A 19,163-nucleotide genomic window follows, 5' to 3' on the forward strand; every position below is an offset into this window, starting at 1 on the left:
TGCACCTTACGCAGCCCTGTGTCTAGAGGGAGGCCAACATAAGCTAGAGATCGTTGCCTGGATGAGTTTTCTTTTATGCTGGCTAAACATTTGTTTTTCAGCAGACAAAGATACTTTACTTTGCAAAGTTCTGTCAGACTCCTTCCCTTCCCCAGGGCTACAATTGTTTTGCACAAAGATACGGCAACTTCGGCTTTCAGAGGAACTCTTGGGTGCTGTGGCTTTTCCAATTGCCAACGCCATGTTAAAAACTAGGCTGTGGGACATAGATCGCCAGGAACCAATTTCAGCTGTGGAAAAAACATGTTCCCTTCTTTATTTTCGACTCTCTTGGGCGCAGGAATTTAACCTCAATTATCTACCATTTTTGTTTAACCCGCAAGAAAGAAGGGCTTTTTCGCTGGCTAGGTTCAATTCTAATCCTAACCTCCTTTGGGGTAGGTTCATGGGTATGGCAGAAGGAGATAGGATCTGCTCATGTGATGTCCACCTGGTGGAAACTCTAGCTCACATGGTCCTTAAAAATGTATGATGATCTCCACCAACAATTTTTAGACCAACTATGTATCCCAATGTATGTATCCCAGTATGGAAACCAGAGACAGAGGTCATTCGCTTCTTATTACAGGCGAGAGACCAGGAGCTCACCAAGACAGTAGCTAAGTTCCTCTACAGTGGTACCTCGGGTTAAAGATGCTTCAGGTTACAGACGCTTCAGGATACAGACTCCGCTAACCCAGAAATAGTGCCTCGGGTTAAGACTTTGCTTCAGGATGAGGCCCCATTAGCTAAAGTGGTACCTCAGGTTAAGAACAGTTTCAGGTTAAGAACAGACCTCCAGAACGAATTAAGTACTTAACCCGAGGTACCACTGCATTACGCTACAGGACCCTGCCCTTGCTGGAGACCCACAGAGGTGAAATAGATTGCTCGCCTCTTCTTTCCTTTGGCAAATGACTGTACTGCTGAAATGGCAACGAGATTGCACTGGCATATTTATTCTGAATGTTTGTAAGTGATGCTAATAAAGGGATGATGATGATGATGATGATGTTATTAAACTATGATTTATTAAACCCCAGTTAAGCATTATTTATGAACCAAGCTCCCCACCTCAGTAATGGTTTGTTTACTAGCAGGCCACAATTTGAAGATGCAGTTTGTGAATGGCTTTTGAATCTTGGTTTGCATTAGCTATGGCTTCATTATGTGTGATTACATGTGAACTTGGCACTCTTCCTTAACCAAGGTTTCCTCAGACACTCACTGAACTACAAGCCACGAGGCAAGAGCGGTTGGACAATAAATCAAATTTGGGAAAAACAAGCCATGAGTTGTTTGACTGTCTGTGGGAAAATTCATGATTTGTTCAACAAACCACGGCTTAACCATGCAGACAGTCTATTCACCAAACAACCACAGGAATTAATTAGTGTATTAATTTAAACATTAAATTTAATGTAGCCAGTGTATTAATTTAAACATTTTTTGTAAATAATTCAGTGATTTAACAAGAAATGAGATGCATAATAGGGAACTGAATGTATTCATATTTCTCAAAATGAACCAAGGCACAGCTTAAGCCAGTGATGGCCAGACTCGGCCCTCCAGCTGTTTTTGGACTACAACTCCCATCATCCCTAGCTAACAGGACCAGTCAGGGATATGATGGGAATTGCAGTTCCCAAAGCGCTGGAAGGCCGAGTTTGACCATCAGTGGCTTAAGCAAACAGGATGGGAATACAGAAGAAAGAAGGAAAATATACTGAGATGACATATAGAACAGTAGGAAAACAAGAAATACAAGATGCAAATGCTACTCCCAAAAGGAGTAGATATAGCAATAATGTGTGATAAAGGTTTATTAAATAGAGTAGAAAAAAATGAAATACAGAGTGGGTGCAATCCAAAACATCCAACCTGATGTTTTTAAGAAAACAGCTGAGAAACAAATTGACAAATACTGTGCAAAGTACGCTCACTTATTTCAAAGACCAAAGAGTCTGAGTGCAAATCCAATAAATATAAAATGATAAAACAATGCTTATGGTGTTTAAAAGACTACAATTATTAAGGATTAATAAAAGGTTTAGAAGATGCTTTTTAAAATGATATGGTAAAAATCAAAAGTACAGTGGTACCTCAGGTTACATACGCTTCAGGTTACATACGCTTCAGGTTACAGACTCTGCTATCCCAGAAATAGTGCTTCGGGTTAAGAACTTTGCTTCAGGATGAGAACAGAAATCGTGCTGCGGCAGCGTGGCAGCAGCAGGAGGCCCCATTAGCTAAAGTGGTCTTCAGGTTAAGAACAGTTTCAAGTTAAGAACAGACTTCCGGAACGAATTAAGTACTTAACCCGAGGTACCACTGTATTTCTTAGAAATAAAAGATGGTTCCCTTGTTGTATTAAGATGTTTCTTTTCTATTCAGTAGCACAGTATACAACACTGACTATCATGAACCATTTTTGGAGAAGTGTGAGTAAAATTCAAGAGCAATATTAACAAAGAAGTGTAGTTTTCATAGCATAAAATATATTTTTAAAATAAACAATACATGTAATTTTTTTCAAATGACCCTATTTGTGTAAACTATCAGCAGTTATGTGAGACTCAAGAGTTTTTGTTCTAATCCAAAGAGAACAACTTCTGAACTGTTGCTTTACTGAAAGTATCAGCCCTGTTCAGTTGCTAAACTTTGCAATATTTCAATAAATTTTATGTACTGCTCCAACCTATTTTTTATTTGTATATTGCTTTTAAAATGTTGGTTGCTTTTAATAAACATGCTGCTAACATTAAAATGGAAAGGTGGGATCAAAATGCCGTTATGAATAAAACATGCAAAACCCATATAGCTGTGCCTTTTGCCTTTACTGCAGTACAGAACTCAACTGGCTAAATTAAGCTAGATGAAAAGTTAGCAAACCAACCAGCCTAGAGGGGTTGATTCTATTTTGTAGTCATTCAGAAAAACCCAGGATTCTTATGACAGCATGACCAGATTGTTTGGAGCTGTCCGTTTACTAGTCCTGCAGGCCTCAAATCAATCTAATTTTACTTGCCTCAATAGTGTTTTATTGGAGTAATATAATTATGGGTCCTCTCCCCAGCCCCAATTTTTTAGAAAAAGTTTTAAATTAACAGGGTTTTTGTTTTTTAATGCAACCAAATGAGAGAGAGCCATAACTGAATCCCAAGGCATCGAAGGGGATGTGGCAGGTGTCTGTGTTGTGGGGTGAGGAGTTGTGCTTTATACAGTATTTATTGTAGGTTGACCACAACTCATTCAATTAAGCCTCAGTGTGTTATCTCCAGATTTGCTTCATTCCGCAGCAAACCTCTTTCCCCCCTTCCAAGCAATAAAATTGGGCACTTGTCATATATCCATTATCCACACGTGCGTGTATAAATCTGTACCCCAAACACCTTCTGATCTGAAAGCCCTTCTCCCGTTCCCAGCCCGCCTCCTCTGCTGCACGAGGATTTGCCAGAAAAGGGGTGACAAATGAAAACACAGTACAAAGCTGCTCATGTGGATCGCAGGGCCCTAGTGCCGAGGGAGATATTCCAGGAGGGACCCCCCGCATAACCCTCCCGAGCTGCAAGCACTTCCAACGAGAATGAAATGAAATGTGCTGCAGGGAGGGACCTCTGTACCTCCTCCTTCGCAAGGTCTCATCCCCACGAAAGAAAACTTCACGGAGTTCCGAAGCATCTGATGAGTTGAATGAGGAAACTGCGCTCTCTGCACCATAGCTGTCAACCTTCCCTTTTTTGGGGGGAAATTCCCTTATTCCAGTGCCGTTTCCCGCTGCTATCCCGGATTATTAGATATCCCATAGACAGGTGAGGCTGCTGATCCCTTATTTTCAAATCCCTTATTTTCAACTTTTCAAGTTGACAGCTATGCTCTGCACTCCCTCAGAGGCACCCTTGGCGCCAGGCAGGCCTGTAGCCAGCGAGCCCAAACCCCTCCTCCCCCACAACCCTTCACCCGCGTCACCGCCGCCCTCCCCTTCTTCCCTCGCCCCGCCCCCTTTCGCCCCGCCCCCTGCCCAGTCCCGTCAGCCAGCAGCCGCCCTCTCCCTCTCCCCGTCACCCCCTCCCCAGGTTCCTTACACAGTGATTTGCCCGGCGCCCCTCACAGCCACGGGTTCAGGCGAGTCCCGGAGCCGCGGCAGCTCCTGACTCCTCACCACAGTCTCGGACTCCTCCTCCTCTTCGTCTTCCTCCTCCTCCAGTTCATAGATAGTGTCAAAGTCAGCCATGTTGGGGAGCAGGACGCTCATCGCCCCCCTCCCTCTCCGGCTCGCGATCTGGAAACGCGCGTGCGCCCCGCTCGCGGGAGATGGGGGGGGGTGGCCCAGGTTGGCGGCAGTTAGTCGCTGGCTCGCGGGAGGCCTGTGGGCATGCGCCGAGCGGGGCCGCCGCTGCCGCCGAGGCTTTTGGAGACGAAACCGAAGCTGAAGACAGTTTAGAGGCCGGGAAGCACCTGAAGAAGTAAGAGGTGGTGCGATTTCGGCTGCGACGACCCACATAGCCTGGTCCTGTGAATGGTTTCCCGGCTTTCTGGGTTGAGAAGTTGTCTTCATCACCCAGCAGTGGAAACACGCAGGTGGTTTGACAAGGGATAAGGAGTGCGGAAAAAATCGTTGGCTGGCACGTCAGATGAAAGTAAAAAGCAGCCAAGTGAGAGACTGAGCTCCTTGCCACGTGGAAGAATGGAGTTTCTTCGTAAAACCCACACCCCCAAAGCAGCGGTTCTCAACTTGTGGGTCCCCAGATGTTGGACACCAACTCCCATCATCCCTGAGCTCTGGCCTTACTAGCTAGGGGTGATGGGAGTTGTCGTTCAACAACATCTGGGGACCCACAGGTTGAGAAAGGCTGCCCTAAAGTCTTTAAATTATTAAACAGAGACTATACCTATCTGTATAAAAAGCAAGTAAATGCACAACACCAACTGCTAAAGGAAGGGCTTGTGGAAAAAATGAATAAATATCCTCTTCAAGGTCTCCACCTTCTCACAAAGCAATGAGCAATAAAACTATTCCCCCCCCCAAAAAAAAAATAGAAACCACAAATGTTGACTGAATTATTGTATCTTTATTATTAGTTGGTTCATTTAACTATTTGTTAAATGCAAGAGAGGGAGAGTTGGCAGCAACTGAGGTGCAAATGTGGACTGCTGTGGCAAAACTTGCCTCACTGTTCATGAGAGAGAAGAATTATAGAGTGCAGTCCTTTGTGCAGGATCCACTGGTTGTGGAGCTGTAGGATTTGACAAAAGCCCTGCTATGACAGCAAAACAATAGTCTGCCACCAGTGGGATATATTGGCAGCACCATTCCATCAGTGAAGGTATGTTGACAGAGGGAAGTCAGCAGCAGCATAGAAAAACACTCTGCATCCAAGAGATTGCCAGTGTGATTCCCGGCAGGCACCAGTGTGCTTGCCAGTACCTCCTATGGCACTTGCTAAATGTCTCAATGAATATCACCTCAAAAATCTATAGAGCACAAGACACTGTTTGCTCTTCTTGCTTGGTTCATATTTGCACTGGCTTAGCATCCTCTACAAAGAACACTTCCTTAACGTGCCCACATTTCATTAGGTGTCATTAGGCAGAAGAGGCGTATAAAAAGCTTTCCTCTGAGTGCAGCAGCGGCTGACACTGGTGCCTTTCCTTCATTAATGGTGTAGGGACATGGCTGCACCATTTTGTGGGCCCTTTTCTGCTCTTTTAGATGTGGCAGCTATTTTGTGTGATGTCACACATCCCACAACGGCCAGTTAGTGGTGCCACACACCCTCAACAGCTGTTATGTGACCAGGGTCTACTGCACTAATACACCCATTGGCCTCCAAACATTGGTGACTCCTATTTGATGTATGTTATACTCCTTACTGCTTGATAATGCCTTTATGGATGGCATAACTTTATACAGGGAAGCTCTTTCCCATTGACTTAAAAATGTTGCATAACAGTGCATAGGATATGGTGTAATTCAGCACTCAAGAGCAGCACAACGCCACCAATATATAAAACCCCACACAAGGAGACTAAAACTCAGGTGACAGGACATCTGCCATATTGCTACATCTCTGGCCTCACTAGGGATAACTTTGGTAATGGGAGAAAGGTCTTCACAACACATGGGAATGGATGAGTTTGCTCTGTAAGGAGCCCTTTGCCTGTATTGCAGCTGCAGAGGGAAAGCAGTCAAAGTGGATAATAAGGGTGATCCGTCTAATTTTGTGCCAGATTGGTAGGTTCAGGCCCCAGGCTGCTGCTTGGTTAGCCCTTGTTCCAGACAGAAGTAGAGAATTCAATACAAAATGACTGCATTTATTTAGGAACATGTTATTTACCACTATAGCTGTAAATAATGTGGTAGTCTTCGTCTTTGACAATCACTCATAGCTGAGTAAGATTGTCTTCCATGAGCACTGTTTTAACTGAGACCGAAAGTGACAGTAGAGGCCAATTCTGGATCCACACATCCTTCCACAGTGGGGAAATAGGTTTCCGGTTGGGAGTTGATCACAGTGAGGGTTTGCCAAGCGTACCTTCCTCTTAGCACATTTCTCCCTTTCGTCCTGTGGTAGTCCAAGGTACATAGTATGCATGTTATAAGTGTGTTGAAATGATATTTTACAATCATAATTATTTTGACAAAAATAAAACATTTCCTTGCCGTTACGTATGTAATCCTCCAAGACATTGCTGAAGAACCACAAAGAACCACAAATGAAATAACATAATTGCATATTAAAAAAAAACTATTATTAACTCAGAAATTCATCAGTTTATCCATGATACAAATTTATATTAAAAGTTGAGCCAGTTGAAAATACAATCCTGCAGGATTGAGAAAATATTGTATTCAAAAGATTTTAATAATCTCCATATGGTTACTTACAGTGTGGAAAAGTACTTTCATTTGATCATGTACAATCTTATAAAAATGTAATCCTAAACATGTATACTTAGCTCAGAAATAAGTCCTATTGCATTTAGTGGGGTTTACCTCAAGATAAATGTGGCTGGATTGCAGCCTGAGTGTAATGTACTTCTATTTTAAACCATATTTTAATTAACTGTTTGTTTGTTGCTGTTTTTTCTATTACATTTTATTGTAAGTCATATCTGGTGTTAGCCACCATGAACCCGGCCCTGGCTGGGGTATAAATAAATTTATTTTTATTACTACTACTACTACTACTACTACTACTACTATTTTACTTCTCATGGGCACAATCTACAAGGAAGCTCTTTTGAGAAAAGCCTCTTCAACACAAATTTCCAGTGGACTGGGCTCCATGTATTTAGAAGTCACTGTTCAGACATTTCCCTGAACACACCAATGCTCAACATTTCAAAAGGGTAGGATCCATACAAAAATTCTGCCTGCAATATTTGGTCCCCAACGTTCCTGGAATTGTGTGAGGAGGGGATTAGGGGCCTTATTCATTTACTTTAAAAAAAAAAAAAAGAGGTTTACAACCATATAAAATAAAACATTAAAATTTCTGATAAAAAGTTAAAAGCAGATATTAAACATATTAAAAAAATTTTTGAAATCAACACTGACTAAAAATAAATAAAACACATGTAACTTCTACAGTGTTGATTTGGGTTCTTAACAAACCTTTCTGATCTTCCCAGGTTGTTTTGATGTGAAAGTTTTGGAACAAACTGTAATGCAAAGTATCCTTTAAAGTAGTTCCCTAAACTCCATTGAGGTGTTAAGATGAAGCACATGCCACACAAAAGAGCAGCAAGAAGTTCTTATTGAGACCTCATTTCACATTCAGACACACAAACCAATTGGTTTGGAATTTACAAGCCCTAAACAAATGTCAACTTCTCTTTCATCTCCAGGAAAACAAGCGGACAGAAATAGATGGATGCCTAATTTCTTTTACTGATTTCTGCAAAATCTTAGAATGAAACCCTGTTCAACTGAATCTGGAAGGTTTCTTTAAATAGTGCACTGAGACATATTTCGCTAAAATAGCTAAAGCCTTTTGAATGAAATCTCTAAAGGTGATTGTATAATTTCCGGCTACCTACCTGAATCTGTATATATTTTTTGTTATTGCTCATTTAATTATTATAACTTGCAGACCAGTCATATGAATATTTACTTTTAAATCACTGGAACTTAATTCATTAAGACTCCTTAACAAGTCTGCACAAGTGTTCACTTATACACACAGTTACTTAGAAGTAGATTCTTCAGATCTCACAAGGACTTACTTAAGGGTAAGCAAACCTAGGATCAGTCTGTAAGGCTGCTATGCACATTTTATTGGGGTTTAGCCCCTTGAATTGAGTGTGGCTTCTTCATAAGCATGCATAGAATTGGTATACTTGGGTCATATTTCATCCAATGCTATTCATACTGAAGAGCAAACTAGTTGAAATTAAGGATACAAATAAACATAGGTTTCAGCTGGTTTACTCTGAGTATGATTCAGTTGGATACAACCCATAGTATGTTTACAGGGCATTTCAAATGCTCAAAGCAGTTCCTATGCATTGGATAAGATTTGTTAAAATATCTATAATTTCTGAGTAAGAAAAACCTTTCTGTGACAGATAATTGCATTTCAAGTTACAAAGTATAAAGTCTTAAAATTGCAAATGCAAGAGATAAAATTTAAGTGCTCTTATTCTAACACCTCTTTAGTAAATAAGAATAACAGAGATGAGGGAGGGGGAGTTTAACCTATTCCCCCCTCATAAAATTCACAGAACATTTCTTCTAAAGACAATAAAGCTGAAAGAAACTTTTTTTTTATTTGCTGTGAAGATTAGCACCCTTTCAGGCAATTTAGCTGCTGAAGAAAAGAGAAGGAAGACACAGTTCTGCATATCAAAGCTGTTTAAAAGAAGTGTTAAAAAGGTCTGTGGCTCACTATGAGAGGTCTTAAAACCAATGGCACACTTGGCTAAGAGAAAGTTGGCACAGCTCACTTGCATTGTGAAATTAATATTCAAATTATACACCTTTTAGAAGTATAGGAAGTTGTGTTATATCAGTTCAGACCATTGATCCATCTATGCTGATTTAGCAGGGAATCTCTAAGGTTTCAGCCAGGAATATTTCCCAGCCCTTAATGGAAAGGCTTGGGATTGAACCTGGGACCTTTGTCTGCAAAACATGTGCTCTACCATTGAGCTATAGACCTTCATTTAACATACAGGAACATAGGAACCTGTCTTATACTGATTCAGACTGTTGCATAATCTAACTCAGTATTGGCACTGACTGGCAGTGGCATTCTAGGGATTCAGACACATTTCTCTAAGCCCTACCTATAAATGCTGGGGACTTGGCCCTTTTGCATGTAAAACAGTTGTACCACTGAGCTATAGCCCTTCCCCTATTTCTTGTGCCTTTGCATTTTTATAAAAAAATAGGGGAGGGGTTTTTTATTTCATCTTTTCAGCAACCCATTGTATATGCTCTTGTAGCTGTTTTTTTAGAGAAACCATTTAGGTAAGGAGTTTTGTTTCTCACCAAGCTTCCCATCACCTGTGTCTATCCCTCAGGAAGACCTATATTTCTGATGATTCCTGGTTCTAAAACACTATTGTTGCAGACCATATAGAATCTATGCAACACATCCTTGCTTAACCAATTCCTGGCAGCTTTTTCTATTGGGCAAATATTTTCCCCTCCTGATGCTAACTTCTTTTAAATTATTTTTTTTTAAAAAAAATGCTATCCTGCCTTTCTTTTAAAAGAGAGCTTTCCAAACTTTTCATGTTAGTGACACACTTTTTAGACATTCATCATTTCATGACACAGTAATTCAATTTAACTAGCAAACTGGAGTTTAAACTAACCCCTTTCCAGCCCCTAGAGGAGTTTAGGGAGTGTTTTTGCAACACACCTACACACTGCAAGCGACACACTAACATGTAGCACAAACACAGTTTGGAAAACTCTGTTTAAAAAAGTAAACCAACCCAAACCCTTCAGGTTTCACATGCTTGGTTACCCTTGGAAACAGATGTCTGGCACTCAGACCCTCAGGTGGGGGAGAACTTAGACACCTCCTCCCCTTGCCCTTCTTCATCCCCTACTCCCAGCTTGCTTTGTCTTAAGTGGAGCAGTTATTTGGTTTACTAACACAGTAGTTATGTGAAACATATAAATCTGCACTGTGCAAATGCACCTGCGTTAAAAAAAAGAAAAGAAAGATTAAGTTGTATCCAATGTAGAGGACTTTTTGTCTATAAAATGTATGTTGTTGATTGTCTGTATTTAGTATTGCATCTTAATTGCAATATGCAAAGCTCTATACAGTGGTACCTCTAGTTACAAACTTAATTCGTTCCGGAGGTCCATTCTTAAGCTGAAACCATTCTTATCCTGAGGCCCGCTTTCGCTACTGGGGCCTCTTGCTGTGCATGTGCCTCTGGCACGCAATTTCCATTTGCATCTTGGGGCAAAGTTCGCAACTAGGAGCAGCTACTTTCGGGTTAGCGGAGCTTGTAACCTAAAGCGTTTGTAACCAGAAGTGTTCGTAACCATAGGTACCACTGTATTGTAATGCACATTATACCCTCCAACCTTTGTTAGACTCCAACTACCATCAGTGTCAGTTAGCATTACCAATGGACAAGGATGATGGGAAGCTGTAGTCCAAATCAGCTGAAGGCCACTATGTTGGCTACCTCTGCACTAAGAGATAATCTAATAATGGCAGTAAAATGTCTGGTAGTGATTGGTTGAACTGCTCTAATGCCACAGAATCTTAGATCATAAGCAGAACCCACTGTCGTGGAAAACCTCTCATCTCACTAAATGTCCCCCCTCCAAATACACAGAAAAATAAACGAATACCAGATAAATAAAGCAAAGGCATGCAGCTGGAGGTGTGAACTTTTTTTGCTGCAGGAAAGGGCCCTTTGCTTGAGCTATACCATGTTTATAATATGTATGACATCTTACATAAAGTGAATGAAAATAGAGTGGTCAGATTTGCCTAGAGGAGACATGGATTCAAATCTCTTCTTATATAAAAGTTAAATAGTATTATTTTATAATGAAGATACATTCCTCTGTTTCTCAATCAAAGGAGGCCTTTAAGAGTGTATTCCAACTTATTTTCTTTATGGGAATTCTGTTGGTGATTCTTTTGAAAGAACGCACACCGGAAATATTTCATAGGAAAGTCTTCCCCAACCTGGTGCCCTCTAGTTCTCTTGGCCTCCCATCAGCCCCAGCCAGCACAGCTGATTAAAACTATAGTTCAAAACCAGGTTGAGGAAAACTGATGTATGATGATAATCCATATTTCTCAGACTTTCTTAGTGAAGCCATGACAGAGATGAATTTTATGTGTTTCATGAGTTTCTGCACTGTTTTTCAATAAACATTTCCAGGGCACTTTACAGCAAGAAATAATGAACAATGAAAACAATTAAAGCAGCAAAAATAACTTTATTCTTTACACCAGTAAAGCAGCAGGTAAAAACATCATTCTTCAAATCTGGAACTATACTTGATGATCTGATAAAGTTAATAGTCTTTACTTAGACTTTGTTATTTTAACTCATGTGCAACTGCTTATTATACATGCCTGTTGTATAGTTTTGTTTTTCTTCTTTTAATTTTTGTCTGTTATAATTGCTTTCTCTTTTATATACATTGTAAAATGAAATAATAATAAAAAGCTTTACACAAAAATATCAAGTATTTAAAATTCCATAGATATTAAAATCTGAATAGGTGTTTGGAAATATAAGTGTTTGTCTGGGACGAAAAATACGTTAAATTAAATGTCAAACAAGTCTCCTTAGGGTGCCACAACTGATGTGAACCAGTTCTACCAGATCCAAGCTCGGTATACTATCTTCAGTCTAAACCATGCAAACACAATAGTATTTTGGCTTATATTTTATACTGTTTATTTTTATCTTTTATTTACAGGCATTTTTAAGAACCTGGACTTAGACTCACTTGAATCTGTATTGCCTCCTAATTTTTTTAAAGCAAAAGTAGTAACAAGAGAAGTACGAATGTTTTGGCACAAGAACAATCACCAAATGAATCTCAGCGTTGAATGATAGTAGCCATTAGTAGCAGAGTTGTTTTACAAGCTAAATTGATGGATTTAGCATCTTGTAGGATTAGTCTACTGTAATTGCCCTTCTTCTCCTTGGTACTCAGTGGCACACTTCAGGCACAATTTTGCCAAACTCAAGCACCTTTAAGTCTCAAAAGTTTTAATGGGAGATATTTAAGCATGTGCTGAACTCTGCCACTGAAATTAATCAGCATGAAAAAGTGCATATCTTCAGCTTAATTCTATCCTTGCTGTTAACCTTGCTAGAATTGCCAATGGTCCATTATTCTTAAATTCAACATACACAAAGAAGAGGTTAAATCTGGCTTACAGGTTTCCATTAAAACAACCACAACAACCCTTTCTGCTATAATTTGGGCCTTCAGGAATATATTTTTAAAACAGGTGGCAAAAAGTCTTCTGTAAAGCAATAAGTCATTTATTAAATAAACAGGACACTTTAATGGGGAAAATTACAAATTATGGCAAATGATCTTCTTACAGAAGGCAGACATGCTTTTCATTTGCATCTAAGTCAGTAATTTATTGTACTTACTGAGTGATACCTTTGTTGTTGTTGTTTAGTCGTTTAGTCGTGTCCGACTCTTCGTGACCCCATGGACCAGAGCACGCCAGGCACTCCTGTCTTCCACTGCCTCCCGCAGTTTGGTCAGGCTCATGTTTGTAGCTTCGAGAACACTGTCCAACCTTCTCGTCCTCTGTCGTCCCCTTCTCCTTGTGCCCTCCATCTTTCCCAACATCAGGGTCTTTTCCAGGGAGTCTTCTCTTCTCATGAGGTGGCCAAAGTATTGGAACCTCAACTTCACGATCTGTCCTTCCAGTGAGCACTCAGGGCTGATTTCCTTAAGAATGGATGCGTTTGATCTTCTTGCAGTCCATGGGACTCTCAAGAGTCTCCTCCAGCACCATAATTCAAAAGCATCAATTCTTCGGCGATCAGCCTTCTTGATGTCCAGCTCTCACTTCCATACATCACTACTGGGAAAACCATGGCTTTAACTATACGGACCTTTGTTGGCAAGGTGATGTCTCTGCTTTTTAAGATGCTGTCTAGGTTTGCCATTGCCTTTCTCCCAAGGAGCAGGGGTCTTTTAATTTCGTGACTGCTGTCACCATCTGCAGTGATCATGGAGCCAAAAAAAAGTAAAATCTCTCACTGCCTCCATTTCTTCCCCTTCTATTTGCCAGGAGGTGATGGGCCCAGTGGCCATGATCTTCGTTTTTTTGATGTTGAGCTTCAGACCATATTTTGCACTCTCCTCTTTCACCCTCATTAAAAGGTTCTTTAATTCCTCCTCACTTTCTGCCATCAAGGTTGTGTCATCTGCATATCTGAGGTTGTTGATATTTCTTCCGGCGATCTTAATTCCGGCTTGGGATTCATCCAGCCCAGCCTTTCGCATGATGAATTCTGCATATAAGTTAAATAACCAGGGAGACAATATACAGCCTTGCCGTACTCCTTTCCCAATTTTGAACCAATCAGTTGTTCCATATCCAGTTCTAACTGTAGCTTCTTGTCTAGGTATCAAGAGTGATACCTAGATAAGTTATAGAGCTGATCCATTGGGTATGACTAATGCTGGATAGCACCCAATGCATGCTTTTTAGTTTAAGCATGGTAATATGTATCAGTCAACTAAACATTTGGGGGCAGCAAAAAAAAAAAGCTCTCATATTGAATATTTTTTCATACATTAAGAATATCATAGGATAACTTTATTGGAAAGACTGTATTCTAATGTAAAAAAAGAGATGCTATTAAGAAAAATAGAATTTGTTCATAATACTCTGACTCATGCTGCAAAGTGCTATAGATTCAACATCTTTCAAAGCTAAACAAATGTATAAAACTTTGAAACTTGCAACTTTGCGAAGGTGAAGTTATTTCAAGCTACCAAGATTTCAGCCTTTAGAAGCTGAAATTATGTAGATTTAATTTGCATAAGCACAGAAGTTTCATTTCCAAATAAAGGTGCCAGCTAAGAGTTAAGAAGTTTTAAGCTCCACTGATTTCTGTAGGAAAGTTGAGCACTAGCTTAGTGCACTTTCACTCTGTGAGAGGAATGAGGAATAGATATGTGTGGGATTTGAAACTTCAGCTGGATCATGCCAAGAGTTCTACTAGAGAAGAAAAGATTTTTTTTTGGGGGGGGACAGATTACGAGGTTGGAAATATAATAGTGTCCACTTATCTTTATTAGTTGAGTACATGCATTTTCTCATCCATTCATAAGATGAATTTTGTCTTTGACTATGGGGAGAGACTTGATCCATATTAATTGTATAACAGAAGGTGAAGGCACAGAAGATTTGGGAGCTGTGATTAGCAGCACTGTATGAAACCCTTTTAGGAGATAAGGAATTCATTTGTAAACAAGTATCTGTCCTGGAGGGTCCTTGGTCGTAAGAATGCCAATCTTCCCTTTCTAGGTCATCATGAGAACCCCAGCTCCCCAAAGACTTGTTTACCAGTCCATGGTTTTCCATACTTGGCAGATGACAATAAGTCATGCAATCTGTATATGGTGCTGTGGAGGCAGAGTTTTGTGTTGTTAGATGGTTATTGTTGCTCCTTAGGGATCCTGGTTTCTTTTTCCAAAAGATGGCTTACATACGTGACATCATTGACTGGTGGATTTTTTTTTACATCCTGCTTGTTGGTTAAAGGTAAAGGTACCCCTGCCTGTACGGGCCAGTCTTGACAGACTCTAGGGTTGTGCGCTCATCTCACTCTAGAGCCCGGGAGCCAGCGCTGTCCGCAGACACTTCCGGGTCACGTGGCCAGTGTGACAAGTTGCATCTGGCGAGCCAGCACAGCACATGGAAACGCCGTTTACCTTCCTGCTGGTAAGCGGTCCCTATTTATCAACTTGCACCCGGGGGTGCTTTCGAACTGCTAGGTTGGCAGGCGCTGGGACCGAACGATGGGAGTGCACCCCGCCGCGGGGATTCGAACCGCCGACCATGCGATCGGCAAGTCCTAGGCGCTGAGGTCTTACCCAGAGCGCCACCCGCGTCCCTATTGTTGGTTACTCTCTTCCTATTTAAAGTGAAATATAAGTTATTGCTGGTCTTCGGAACACATCACAATCTGATTGAATCTATTACTCTATTTTGAATTAACAGTCATTGTGTTACCAAGCTTCTAGTAGTCATGGTTTAGGAAAAGGTCTGCCAGTTCTCTAAGTGCATGTCCATTCAAATGAAGAGCTGACGCATCCAAGCAACCCCACCTTTCTGCTAGCTCTGTCTTGCTTTCTTTGTTTACATTTAAAAAATAAAAATAAAATCCTAGATCATATATAACTAAACACGAAGGTATTTGTCAAAGGATCTTTTGTCCTTTGTCCTTGCAAAAGAGATGTGACGTATTATGAGACCTTTAGATTTTCAGATATGTGGATTCTTTCAGAGCTCTTTACACCTTGACACCATTCAGACTAGTACATCCATACTAATTCCAGGAAAGAGGGAAGCTGTGACCATCAGAGAGATGGGTAAAAGGCAAGCAAGAGAGTTTCTCTAACAAGTGAAGGTGAAGGAAAGTTCAGCATCTAGAAGTGGAAAGTTTAACTCTCATTTTCAGAAGTGGGGAAATTCAGGCACAATGACAAAATGTGACTCTCCAGGACCCATATCTAGCCCTCAGAAGTCTCCACAGGCCACACATCCTCACTAGCCCTGCCTTGTACCCTCTTTGAGTGTTTTTGCCTGTCTGGAATGTGCCCTTGAACTCTGACCATGCCTCTTGTTTCCTGGATGAAAGATGGAGAGGGGTGTGGGAGTTGCTGTAGATGCTACTGTACAAGGGTAAAATTTACAACTGTTGTTCTTCCCACTTTGCCTCTGGCCCTGCCCACAAATGACATGTCAACCTCAGAAGATTGTCCAGCAGGCAATGTAGTCTTGGGATAGAAAAGGTTCCTTACTCCTTCACTTTTTTCATTTCTTTGTAATATGTTCAGATTTTGATCGCATTAAGCAACAAATGGACATTTCAGTCAGTATCTGGGGATTAGTTGGGAACAGAGACGGCTCCAAACTGTAAGGCAACCTTCCCCAACCTGGTTTCCCTCCAGATGTATTATTATTATTATTATTATTATTATTATTATTAGTTTTTATTAAAGATTTTCTTGTGTTACAAACAAACAAACACACACGGAAAAGTACATAAGAGAACTCACTCTGAAGCTTACCTATAGATGGTACCTAACAGCACGGAAGCTGGCACTGGTACACGCAGGAACCTCACCTAAATGCAGGAAAAGCTGCCCTTCCAGATATTTTGAACTATGACTCATATCAACTCTAGCTTGCATGGCTGTTCCCCAAAACATCAGAAGGATTCCAGGTTTGGAAAGGAAAGGCAAAATGAAGTGGCCAGTGACTTGTCACTCACAATCCACCATCAGTTCCTGCACAATCCTTATTGAAATGAAATAAACTGCATAAGAGTACAGTAGTTTCTGATTATTGCAATGGAGCCTGTGCAGGAATCTTTGATGATGTATTGTGCCCTATATTAACAGATGGGATAATTGTTGTTTAGATATTTCAGCCACCGAAATGTCTTGGTCAAGCCTTCTGTTCCATGGAAGAAAGAAGGTTTGGCACTCAGGAAAGAAATGTTGAGGGCATAAGGAATAATTGGCTTCTTTCCCAAATTCAGGGACCAAAGATGTCTGGAAGGCAGGCAGGCGGACATACATTCTTTCCCCGCATGCCAACAGTTCCTCTGATCCCTGGTCCATTTCTTTCTCCACAGGAAATGCAAGAATTTCAGTCAACAAAATGACCACTCTTGTACAAACACTCTGGCCACTCTGGCTGCTGCTCCAGTTCTCTTTGTTTATGGAAGGATGTGTGCAAATGGGGGAAAGGAAACAAAGTGCTGCACAGTAAAAACACACCTGCAAATGTTCTGGCTTTCCACTTGTACAAATGTATTTCACAAACATTTATTGCATAAAATAGGTTTTTCTTTGTTACAGTTAACAAAATACTTACTGAATCATACTTCCTGCATGGTTTCAAATGAGTAAAATTGATGTTAAAGAATCACTGTTGTTGTATGCTACTCCTGTCTTTGAGCTATGTAAGATTCCAGGGGTTTCAGTCTCTCACTCAGGGTCCGTTTTTCCTTTTGGAAATGTGGCACATCAGAGACTGTGGTATTCGTAGGATATATAGTGTATTTACACATATATACAACCTGAGCCTCCAGTGAAGGTGTTCACAGCATTAACACTGCAAGAAGGCCTTGCTTTTCTCACAGCCAAAGCCTTGAATGCAAATAAGCTCTCAAACCTCGCTCTCCGAAAATTGCTCTGACTCTCCTGTTACTGCTTTACTTCTAGGTCACATTACTGCCTCTACCTTAAACTTCTAACTCACATTGTTTCTAACTCTTTATTTTAAACTCTGGCTTTATTAGTTGCGGGAGGGGCCCCAACCATTTGGCTGTCTCACTAAGTCCCTTGGAGCCCATGTTTTCTGAATGACCCATAACCTGCCTATCACCTCAAAAGGAAACTAGCTGAGCTTAATTATCTTTTAACACTTGCTGATCCAAGGATTAGAGATGGCTAGTACACCTCTTAGCACCCCAAACCTTAATTAGATTCTAATACTTTGCTGGATCCAGGGGTTGTAGTTGTCTGGTAGTTTTCTGAAATTAGCAGTATTTAATTAAATTCTAACACTTACTGGTTCCAGGGATTCAGAGGAACCTGGCACCCACAAACTCATAACACTATATAACTACTAGGCTAATGATAACTAAGGCATTGTTCAATTTTATAGCAATATATTTTAATTAGGGCTGTCAATAGATTAGACATATTTTAGTTATTAGTCTACCTTTTAACCAATTAATATATTGAGTTCAAATATAGTTGCATTTTTTCCCATGAGATACTACTTTTTGTGCTAAAGAGTGAAATAGCTTGCAACTTGATTAATAAAGGATCATTGTTAGAAGGACCATCTTTATCATTTCCTTACGCATTCTGTATTGCAGTAATAAACTAGGGCTACAAGTGGCTTGAAAACTATACAAACAACTGTGCTCTTGAGGTATAACAGCTCCAAAAAAGTTGTCTTTTTGTTCTTAAATCTACTGATTTAAACTTTTCCGTTCTGATTTTAGCTTTTGGGTACTGCCTTATTAAAAACTCTGCTTTATGTTACATACTAACTGCATCTAATGAAAACATATTGCAATCAAAAGTAAGCAGCATTTTAGCAAATTAGATTAAAATATGTCTTCAAAGCCTTTCCTTATCTTCCTTCATAATTATCTCCTGTATGTAAACAAGGTTTATTTGGTTTACCAGATAAACTAATCCTGCAGTGATCCTGGAACAAGTGACTAAAGTGCAGTTTTTGTTTTGACATCCCAAATTTTCATACCAGGAAGTGTAAGTTTCTCTTCCTTTAATGGCGACCATGGAATTTCTAAGGACTTTTCAAATATGTTTAGGAGGATAAATGCAACATAATCCTTGCTTTGTTCATTGATACCAATGTAAGTTGATGGCAATTTGATATTGCATGGGCTGTTCAATATCACTTATTTGTATATTTGAGCTGAGATATAAAAGAATAATTTTCTTGCCTACATTTTAATACGATCAGTTAGTGTATTTATTGTAGGGTTTTGTTTTTGTTTTTTGTATTTTTACTTATGATCACAAGGACTAACAGCAAAAGCATTTGTGCCTTGACATTTCCTGTAGTAGCTTACACCACACTACAATGAAAACATCTGCATCATTTATTGCAACCTTTGCCATTCCATGCTGGCTGGAGCTGATGGGAGTCTAAAACATCTGGAGGGCACCACATCAACAAAGGATGGTTTGTTAAAAATTGTGTATATAAAGCAACTTTAAGGTCTGTTATAATGTTTGTTTAGTTTTTTTAGAAGGCGGAACCCATTGTTAGAGCCTAAGACAATCAAGAGTCTTTGAGCTACAAAACAACTTTCAAAACTGGATAACACAGTAATGTAAAAATGAACATATTTAGCAGTTTCCGCTGACC

At 40.2% G+C, this 19,163-nt stretch overlaps 1 protein-coding gene and 1 pseudogene across 2 annotated transcripts in view; one reads left to right on the plus strand and one right to left on the minus strand.

Annotated features, from left to right (window-relative positions):
* Positions 1-4,620, minus strand: part of LOC310669623 (cysteine-rich hydrophobic domain-containing protein 2-like) — a 35,987-nt pseudogene extending 31,367 nt beyond the window's left edge. Inside the window, exon 1 of the transcript XR_014515517.1 lies at positions 4,125-4,620. The product of XR_014515517.1 is annotated as a cysteine-rich hydrophobic domain-containing protein 2-like (transcript). The remainder of the gene's footprint in view (positions 1-4,124) is intronic.
* LOC310669944 (craniofacial development protein 2-like) overlaps positions 1-19,163 on the plus strand; it is a gene marked incomplete at its 3' end in the record, with an annotated part of 710,849 nt that overhangs the window by 103,125 nt on the left and 588,561 nt on the right. The gene's annotated exons all lie outside the window — the stretch shown is intronic.

This window comes from Podarcis tiliguerta (genome assembly GCF_965153285.1).
Source record: "Podarcis tiliguerta genome assembly, chromosome: Z".
Lineage (NCBI taxonomy): Eukaryota > Metazoa > Chordata > Lepidosauria > Squamata > Lacertidae > Podarcis > Podarcis tiliguerta.